Genomic DNA, 10,032 nt, shown 5'->3' with positions numbered 1-10,032 from the left:
AACGTCTGGGCCGAGTTTGGGGTGTTACATTTATGATCTTCATAGATACTTAGTATTGTATAATAAATGTTGTATTAGTAGCTAGAATTTAGGATTTGAAGCATGATGCTGGTTTTGATGAAGTTGTAATCTTATTCATTCATACTTATGTATTGTCGATGCAATATTATGTCATCTGAATGTGACTCATTCATTAGGATTTTAGGTGATTCAAGTTGCTAGAATAATCATTTACCTCAGTGAATTCTTGTGTAGCCTTGCTAGTTTCTGTTTTACTTGAGGACAAGTAAAAACTCAAGCTTAGGGATGTGTGATAGTACTAGAAACAACATATGTTTTTTCCCTACTTGTTGGTTAATTTGTCCCTATTAGTTATCTTTAGCACATATATTAAGATTTTTTCAATTCAGTAAATTACATTTTATCACCCAGTAGATCTTAGCCTATTTATCCTTAATTTCGTCATGTTTTGGTACCGATGTCGCTGTATGAGTATTTCCAAGTTGTGCCCAAAATTGTCGCCACACCTAATAGTTGTCCGGATAAGAAAAATATGTGTGAGCTATCCAATCTAGTGTAACCAACTTGTACGTACAGAGGCAGAATGATATGATGAAAGGACACTTTGCTATTTGGAAGAATATAAATATTCACGTGAAAAGGAAAATAAATGGAGGCTTAAGTCTACTATTGTAACGCCCCGTACTCGAGACTGTTTCCGGAGTCGAACACGAGGTGTTAACGGACTTAATTCATTCATTTACACAGTTCATTTTAAAATTTCCAGATAAGCTGGATAACTACGTCACTGTCACCTTAAAAATCATATCTCGAGTTCCAAAACTAGAAAACCAATTCCGTAAATTTTTCCTGAAAATAGACTCATATGTCCATCTACAATTATTTTTCTAGAATTTTTGGTCGAGCCAATTAGTACAGTTTATTAGTTAAAGTCTCCCCTGTTTCAGGGTTCGACTACTCTGACCTTCATGCATTACGACTTAGATATCTCCCTGTACAGAGCTTCAATACTTATGACGTTTGTTTATAATGAAACTAGACTCAAAAAGGAATCTATAAATATAAAGAATGAATTCTAATTGTCTCTGGTTAATTTATGGTAAATTTTCAAAGTCAGAACAGGGGATCCAGTAATCGCTCTGGCCCTGTTTCACGAAAACTTAAACATCTCATAAAATACGGCTTATATGGTCGTTTTGCTTCTTCCATATGAAAATAGACTCATCAATATTCGATTAAATAATTTATTCATTATTTAATTACATTTCTACTATTTTTAGTGATTTTTCAAACTCACATTACTGCTGCTGTCAGCATCTATTTTAAGGCAGATTTTACCTATTTCATAGTTTCTATGATTCAACTAGCCATTTAACATACATAGCACCAAATATGATCGTGATTAACCATTCCAATGGCTAATCATTGCCAAGCATTTCCACACTTCTCAATAACCATATATATATATATACAAAATGATTATAACGCTATGCTCAAAATATATAAGCCATTTTCGCATGGCCAACCGAATATATACAATACCAAAAAGGTACTTAATTAACAACAAAGGTCAATCCTATACATGCCGTTATCAAAGTTTAACTAAAAGAGTACCAAAAGGGCTTAGATAGTGTGGACGACTTCGACTTTGACAATCCCGAGTCTGATAGCTGACGAACAAAATCTATAAAACAGAGAATTAAGGAAACAGAATAAGCATTTAATGCTTAGTAAGTTTGGAGTAACGAAATTAGTTACGACTAAAGTATAACGTTCATATGGCTAAATGAATAATTTCATATATGCACATTCTCAAAATCATACTTACTCCACGCTTCAATCAATATAGTCATACACAAGGTATCAAACCTAACTAAAGGCTGAAAGTTCGTTAATCAATTGAGTGAATACTATTTAATTGGAATCGACTTTTCCGAAGCATATACGAAACATACCTTATCGTTTGGATTTTATGAGCGTATTAATTGAAATTATTACAGCAAGGTCGCTCACTTCCAAACCCAAGTACCTTCGGGATTTAGTCGGATATAGCAACTCGCACAAATGCCTTCGGGTCTTAGCCCGGATATAGTCACTAGCACAAATGCCTTCGGGACTTAGCCCGGATATAGTCACTAGCACAAATGCCTTCGAGACTTAGCCCGGATATCATTCGAATAATCATTCTCAAATATCAATAAATCATGACACATCCATATTTCATTTTCATTACTAAAGCTCAAACACAAGACACTTATCAAACCTTACCAATTTCGGCTCAATAGCCACATACAAAGAGCATGATTTTGATTGGCTTTATAACATGATCTCTATACACATTCGGCTACCCGTCATAGGTATAAACTAATCACCTCAATATATAATTCAAGTAGAATCATTATATCACCGTTTATTTGTTATGCTTATATGTCATGACTTAATCAAATCATAAACTAAGTTTCATTACTCGAAGACTTACCTCGGATGTTGTCGAACGATTTCGACGGCTATTCGATCACTTTTTCCTTTCCCTTATCCAACTTTGATCCTCTAGGCTCTTGAGCTAAATCAAACAATTTACTTCCCAAATTAAACATAGTCATACGACATCCATATACAATTTATACTAGCCGAAATGTACCATCAAGATATACTTTACTCAAATAATTTACCTTGGCCGATCATGTATAATGTTTTGTAGCTTAATAAATTTAACATACATTATGTATTTATAATATTTGTGCAGCCAATTATCCATGGTCATACACACACAATCAAAAATAAATACCAAATTTTCATATCCTTTATGCCCTAAGCCGAATACACTTGTCATGTTCACCTACATTTTTCAAGTACAACATTCCCATATTCGGCATTAGTATCAAGCATAATAGCCAATTCTTCCCACCTTGAATCTATGCATCTATTTAATCATAGTTTGTTCAAGCACTCATGCAACAAGGTACATCCAATTTAACAAGAAACAAAAACCTTATTTCTCCATAGCTACTATGGCCGAAAGTTCTAGGCATCTCAATACCGAAATTTTTAACATGGGTTGCCTAAAGAACTTGGTGATGAGTTCAAATTAATCTAACATTTCAAGCAACATAACACATCCATATAACTAAAAATTCTAAGTTTAAACACAATACAACATTTTAGCACCATGGCCGAATACTTCATGAAGTTGTTAAGACCCATCCTTTTTATTAAGCACTCAAACTCAATCATCTTCATGCCTCATCACCACAACATCAAACACCGACCAAGAAGACAACACCCATGGCCGAGCATCATCTCCATCAAATAGCAAAAGAATTTAAACCAACATCTAGAAATATGCATGAATTTCATGGAATAACATCAAACATACCTCTTCCTAAACATCAACCAACCGAACATGAAGCAAGAGAATCCTCTTCTTCTTCCTTCCTCAAGTCACGGCAATGGGGGAGCATGGATGAGTCAACTTTGTTTTCATCACCCCTCCCTTTTCATTACTTTATTACTAACCTTTTATTTTATTATTTCTAACATAAAACATTAACACAAAATGTTTATAATATGCTTTAACCCATACCATGGCCGGCCACTACCTAAAGTTTTGGGTAATTTGACATGCAAGGACAAGCATTTTCTAACATGCATCAATAGGCCACTTTAACATTTGCCTAGCACATTTCTAAATTTTCTCACACAAGTCCTATTTAATAAAATTCACTTACAATTAACAAAATTCAAACATGAAATTTTCACACATGCATATATATATAATAAGCATCAAATATGACGGTTAATTATTTTTATGACTCGATTTTGTGGTCCCGAAACCACTTTCCGACTAGGGTCACATTAGGGCTGTCACACCTATGGGTGAACTGGCGTGAAAGCAACGTAGATTAACTCCTGATGAGGAGCCCTGAGTGAGACACAAAAGGGAATGGAGAGATTTAAGTCGAGATTGTCTAGGAATAGTATTCTCCACTAGATTTTTTTATATTTTTTTTCTAAACGATGGTGATTACTTTCTATTTCATGTTTATACAGAAGTACACATGATTTCAGGGTTAAATGTTATTTTATTCAATCTTGCTTCTACTGTTTAATCTTTAGGTTTGAATGTTTTTAGCATGGAAGAGTTAGTGCAGTCACTGACACTGGAAAGTGCAACGACACGGAAGTTGCTTGAGGATTAGAGGAATTTAATCCACTTGTTCTTAATAGTGTTCCATTGCCATCATTGAAAGGTGTGGTTAACGTGCATGTCTAAGTCTTAGATTAAATATAGAAGTTAAGCTTGGTAAGATATTCATTGCAATTTAATGCATCGACAATCACTTCTCCTTTTATACCTTGTCAGCACTTAGTATTCTGTTTAATATTCACATTTAGGATCCCAGTTTATCATTATCATATTTTATCTTATTTTTTTCAAGTAATTGCTTCGACAACTACTCTCATAATTTATCGTATTTCAATCTATTTATTGCACTAACATTGATAGAAAAAAGACAACCATCCTCGTGGGATCGATATCGGACAGACTCATATATGCCAACTATACTTGCATCGACAATGTACGGTTGCACATTATTGTTGTGACGTTAAACAGCCAATCAAAAAGTAGCTTCCTCTTTGGCTAGAATGGCGTAGGTGCGATTTGGTGCTCTAGCCCCTGACCGAATGATAGTGTCTTTCATTCCCGTACGAGTAGTCCCGATAGCACTATTCTGGCCTGGACGTCTTCTTTTCTAAGATGTAGACATTTACTCTTTTATTTTTTTATCTTCATCCTCTTTTGGAAATTTAGGTCAATTCCAAATAAAATGATTAGTTGACCCACATCTAAAATAGACTTCTGATTTACCACTACACTCACCAAGAACGATATTTTCCACAATATCTATAGTTGAGCTTCATGGCATTTCATACACTTCCCACACTATTGGTTGGTTTAGTATGTAACACCCTAAACCCGACCCAGACGTAATGGCCGAATCTGACGTGCCACATTGAAGTTAAAAATCCACGCTTTGTTTTAGTGTTTTAAAAAAACCGTCGTATGCTAAGGCTTAACCAAGTGAATGGAAGCTGCGCACCAGGTAGGTATCCAAAAATAGAAGAGGTGAGCCATGAAGGCTGCTTAAGTACCAAGCTCTTGATTGGATCCAATCCTAGACATGCCCACAACCATTGCCAGACTTTGGTGCTAGGTTAGGTTTTGAGAAAAACGAGTTGGAATTCATTTAAGTAGATATTTTTGATAAACTGATTAATTGTATCGTTGCGTTATTTTGAAAACAATTATCATTTTGGAAACCTGCCCTAGGTCTAACTCATATTGTTATCAGAAAAATATAGGGTATAAGATAAAATAATCCCAGAAAAATAATTAAAATGGCCTTATTACAACCCAAAACCAAATAATAATATTAATATGATAAAACTTATAAAGAAATAAATCGGCTACTTATTGCAATTAAAAGAAACAGAAACAATAGTGTGGCCATCTCCGAGTCCCTCGCAGCTCTAAACCATCTAAGCTTAGGGATTACCTGCACAGTTAGAAACAGGGTGAGTTTACGAAAACTTAGTGTGTAATCCCCAGCAACAAACAAACAGTGAATAACACAGTGTCAGTACAATCTGGGCCAAAGCCATATTCAGTAACAGTATAGTCTGGGCCTTAGCCCTTAAATAGTAGCAATATGGGCCTAAGCCCTAATTCAGTCTCGACATATACTGGGCCGAAGCCTTTTCATAAATCATACCACTGGGCCGAAGCCTTTTCATAAATCATATCACTGGCCGAAGCCTTTACTGTAAGCAGTATGGCCCATAGGCCCATTTCAATATCACATGTAATATTAATGAATGTATGCAAGCCCATTTGGGGAGACTACTCGACCCACCATCCGCTACTCTCCACCCGTACCAACCAACACACCATGTGGGGAATGATTCAACCCACCCAACCAACACACCACTTGTGACACCCCTAATTTGACCCTAGTCGAAAAGTGGTTTCGGGACCACAAAACCGAGTCACAAAAATAATTAATTGTTATATTTTATGCTTATTATTTATGAATAAGTATGTGTGAAAATTTCATGCTTTAAATTTTGTCATTTGGATGTGAAATAAATAAAAAGGGGCTTATGTGAAAAATCTTGAAAATGTCATAGGTTAATTGGAAGTGGCTAAAAATTGCATGGTTTGAAGCATGAGGGACTTGCATGTCAAACATTCCTTTTTCTTGGTAGTGGACGGCAAGGATGGGCATGAATGACACATTTTGGCATTTTGTGCTTTGTATGTTAGTAAATAATGTTAATAATATATTTGTTTATATTAAAGAAAGTGGTTTCATAAAATAGAAATAATAAAAGTTAATGAAATAAATGGATAAAACATGTTTGAGGTGAAAATAACAAGGCCATTTCTTCTTCTTCTTGCCGTGAGTTGAGAAACAAAATAGAAACCTTTGAGCTTAGGGCATTCAGCAAAAGAAGACTTCAAATAAGGTAAGGTTCATGTTATTTTCTTTGAAAAGTTGTGAATTTTGGTTGGTTTTGAAGCTTGCAACAAGACCCATGTGAAAATTTTTGTGTTCATGAAGCATGTAGCAATCGGTCATGAGCTTAATGGGGTATATTTTGTATGTTTGATGATTTTGGGAGGATAATTGATTCTAGTTGAGTATGAACAAACTAAATGTGCTTGATGGCTCAAATGAGTTATGAAAGTTTTTATAAATGTATGAAAGTCTTCATGCTATGAAAAATTCGGTTGAAATATGGAGAATGAGAGCTGTCATTTAGGTTAAGACCAAAGGAATGATCAATAGGCATTAAAGGGTTAAATGTGTGAATTTAAGGTATAAGAACCTATAGGTATTTACATGGGTAATGTTAAAAATTAATGTGGTATATTCGGCTAAATGGGTGATAATGGTTTATAATGTTGAATTGAATTATGATTATGTACATTAGAATAAGATATAACAAAAAAAAACTATGTGAATTTGGATGCAATATTACATTTGGCCTAGAGGCATTGATGAACATTTGTGGAAATCTCAAAGTCTTGAATAATGGTGATTGTAAGATGATGTAAAAATCATTGAATTATATGCATAAGTAGTTAGCAAAGTGATTAAGCTACCGAATTTAATTATTAAATGAGTTCTAAGCTTGCTGAATTTTGAGATGTGATTGGGAGTAAATTTGACATGAGCATATTTTGTTAATGATATATTGATAAATGTGGAGTTATGATACCATGATATGAACTTAATTATCAAATTGCCGAATGCGTTTATAATTAAGTAAGGTTAATAATAGGGCAATGAGTGGCTAGTAGAATCCAGTAGTCTTCTTGTTATATTCGGCCATGAGTTTGTATAATTGGTTTGTAATAGATTAAATTTGTTTATTCAAGCTCAAGAGCTTAGGGAGTCTAATTCGGAAAAGAGAAAAAGCTACCTAACCGAATAGTCGATCTGTAATCGTTCGGCAATTTCCGAGGTAAGTTCTTAAGTATTTGAGTTTGATTCCTTTGTAAGTTTTAAGTGATTAAACGTTGAGTAAATTCAATTATAATAGGACATGATGAGTTTATTTAATAAGATATGATGTGGCCATGATATGTTCTAAGCTCAAATGGTAAGTTCTTAAGTGTTTGAGCTTGGGAATTTAAGGGTAATTTGAAATAGTCTGCTTAGGACAGCAGCAGTAACGTGACTTTAGAAAATCACCATAAATTTATGGATTTGAATTAGAGGCTGAATGAGACATGAAATTAAATCTTAATGAGTCTAGTTTCTTATAAAAGAAACCGTGTAAGCAAAGGAATTTCCGATAATGAGATACTTAAAGTTGTGTGAGACAGCGCAGAATGACACTGTAATCCTCTGTTCTGTTTTTAGAAAATCATTATAAATTGTACAAAAATGGTTATCAGATAAAATTTATATGCTTAGACTCCTTAATGAGTCTAGTTTCAAATGAAATTAAATACAACACATTTTGAATTCTGTAAAATGAGAAATTTGATTTGTAGTGAAGAGTGGTCAGATTAGTCAAACAGTGAAACAGGGGAAACTTTAAGAAAAATATGGTATTGATTGGCCAAACCTAAAATTCTGGAAATTTTATGGATGAAAGATATACGAGTCTATATTCAGGAAAAATTAACGGAAAGTTATTTGGAGTTTTGTAGCTCCAGTTATAAATAATTTAGTGACTATTGCTCAGGCAAAACAGCTTGTGCTGAATTTGAGATTGTGTTGTAAACCTTGATAAACTTGTTTTAGTTGCTCATAAACTATTGATTAAACCCATACGTGAATTCTAAATTGTGATATTGGAAAATGATAGATGTAGATTCAGCCAAGACAGTGTGTATACGTGAAAGTATATGTGGTATGTGAAGTATATTTGGATAATTGTGATGTGAATACATGAAAATCTATATTTTGATTTAGGATTCTATGTGATGGATGTGAACATGCATATATGTGATAAGGCCTAATGGCCGATGTGATGAATGTGAAAGTGTATATATATGTGATAAGGCCTAATGGCCGATGTGATGAATGTTAAAGTGTATATATGTGATAAGGCCTAATGGCCGATGTGATGAATGTGAAAGTGTATATATATGTGATAAGGCCTAATGGCCGATGTGATGAATGTGAAAGTGTATATATGTGATAAGGCCTAATGGCTGATGTGATGAATGTGAAAGTGTATATATATGTGATAAGGCCTAATGGCCGATGTGATGAATGTGAAAGTGTATATATATGTGATAAGGCCTAATGGCCGATGTGATGAATGTGAAAGTGTATATATGTGATAAGGCCTAATGGCCGATGTGATGAATGTGAAAGTGTATATATGTGACAGGGCCGAGTGGCCAACGTGATGGATGTGAAAGTGTATAAATGTGATAAGTCCCGAAGGGCATTTGTGTCAGTACTATATCCAGGTTAAAACCCCGCAGGCTTTATGCGAGAATATTATCACTGATTAATGTCCGTAAGCTTCGTGCTCGTACTATATCCGAGCTCTAAAGACCCGATGACTACGTGTGGGGATTTTGTCCGGGTAAGACCCGATAACTTCGTGTGGAGATTATGTCCGGGTAAGACTTCGTAATAAGAATTGCTTATAAATATATTCAATGCGAAAGGTTAAACAGGTATGTACTCCAAGTTTATATGTGAGCTTGATTTGCACTAAATCATAAGGTAGTTATGTGATGCATACGAGAGCAATCTATGAGACTATTCCTATGATTATGTGACATCGGATCAGTGTGAGAGGTTATGTGAAATCATACGATATATCTATGTCACATGAGCTCACTTTTATGTGAAAGTTTATCTGCCTATTGTATATGATGAGATGTGCATATTCGGTAAAGGGATGGTATGACCGAAGGAAGAGTGAAATAAAAATACGAACAACTATGTTATAATTTGATTGTTATCTGTTGACACTGCTTAAAACTAACTAAGCATTGTAATGCTTACTCCGTTTACTCTGTTTCCTCTGTTTTATAGATCTCATTTGGAAGCTACAGGCTCGGGGATCATCAGCAACTAGTCACACTATCACTATCCATTGTTTGGTACTGCTACGTTTTGGATTATTTTATGGCATGTATAGAATAGACTAGTGGCGGAAGAATATTTTTGGTTAATGTATATAAGCCATGCGAAAATGGCATCTTTTGAATGTTTACTTAGTGAAGTTTAAATTTTACCTCTGGTTGTGCTTGGTACTTATTTAAACGAATGATCTTTATTTCAAGAAAAAGTTCAAAATTTTACTGTTCTGACATGAGTTACAAGTCCGGTAATGCCCCTTACCTATTCTGGCGACGGTTACGGGATAGGGGTGTTACACCACTGACAGCATAGCTGCTTTATCATATATCTGGAAGCCTAGCCTCTTTTAATAACTGGGCAAAGCCTTTTTCGGTAAACTGGGGCAAAGCCC

The sequence above is a fragment of the Gossypium hirsutum genome, chromosome A05 (genome assembly GCF_007990345.1).
Source record: "Gossypium hirsutum isolate 1008001.06 chromosome A05, Gossypium_hirsutum_v2.1, whole genome shotgun sequence".
Lineage (NCBI taxonomy): Eukaryota > Viridiplantae > Streptophyta > Magnoliopsida > Malvales > Malvaceae > Gossypium > Gossypium hirsutum.
This window is presented reverse-complemented; position numbering follows the sequence as displayed.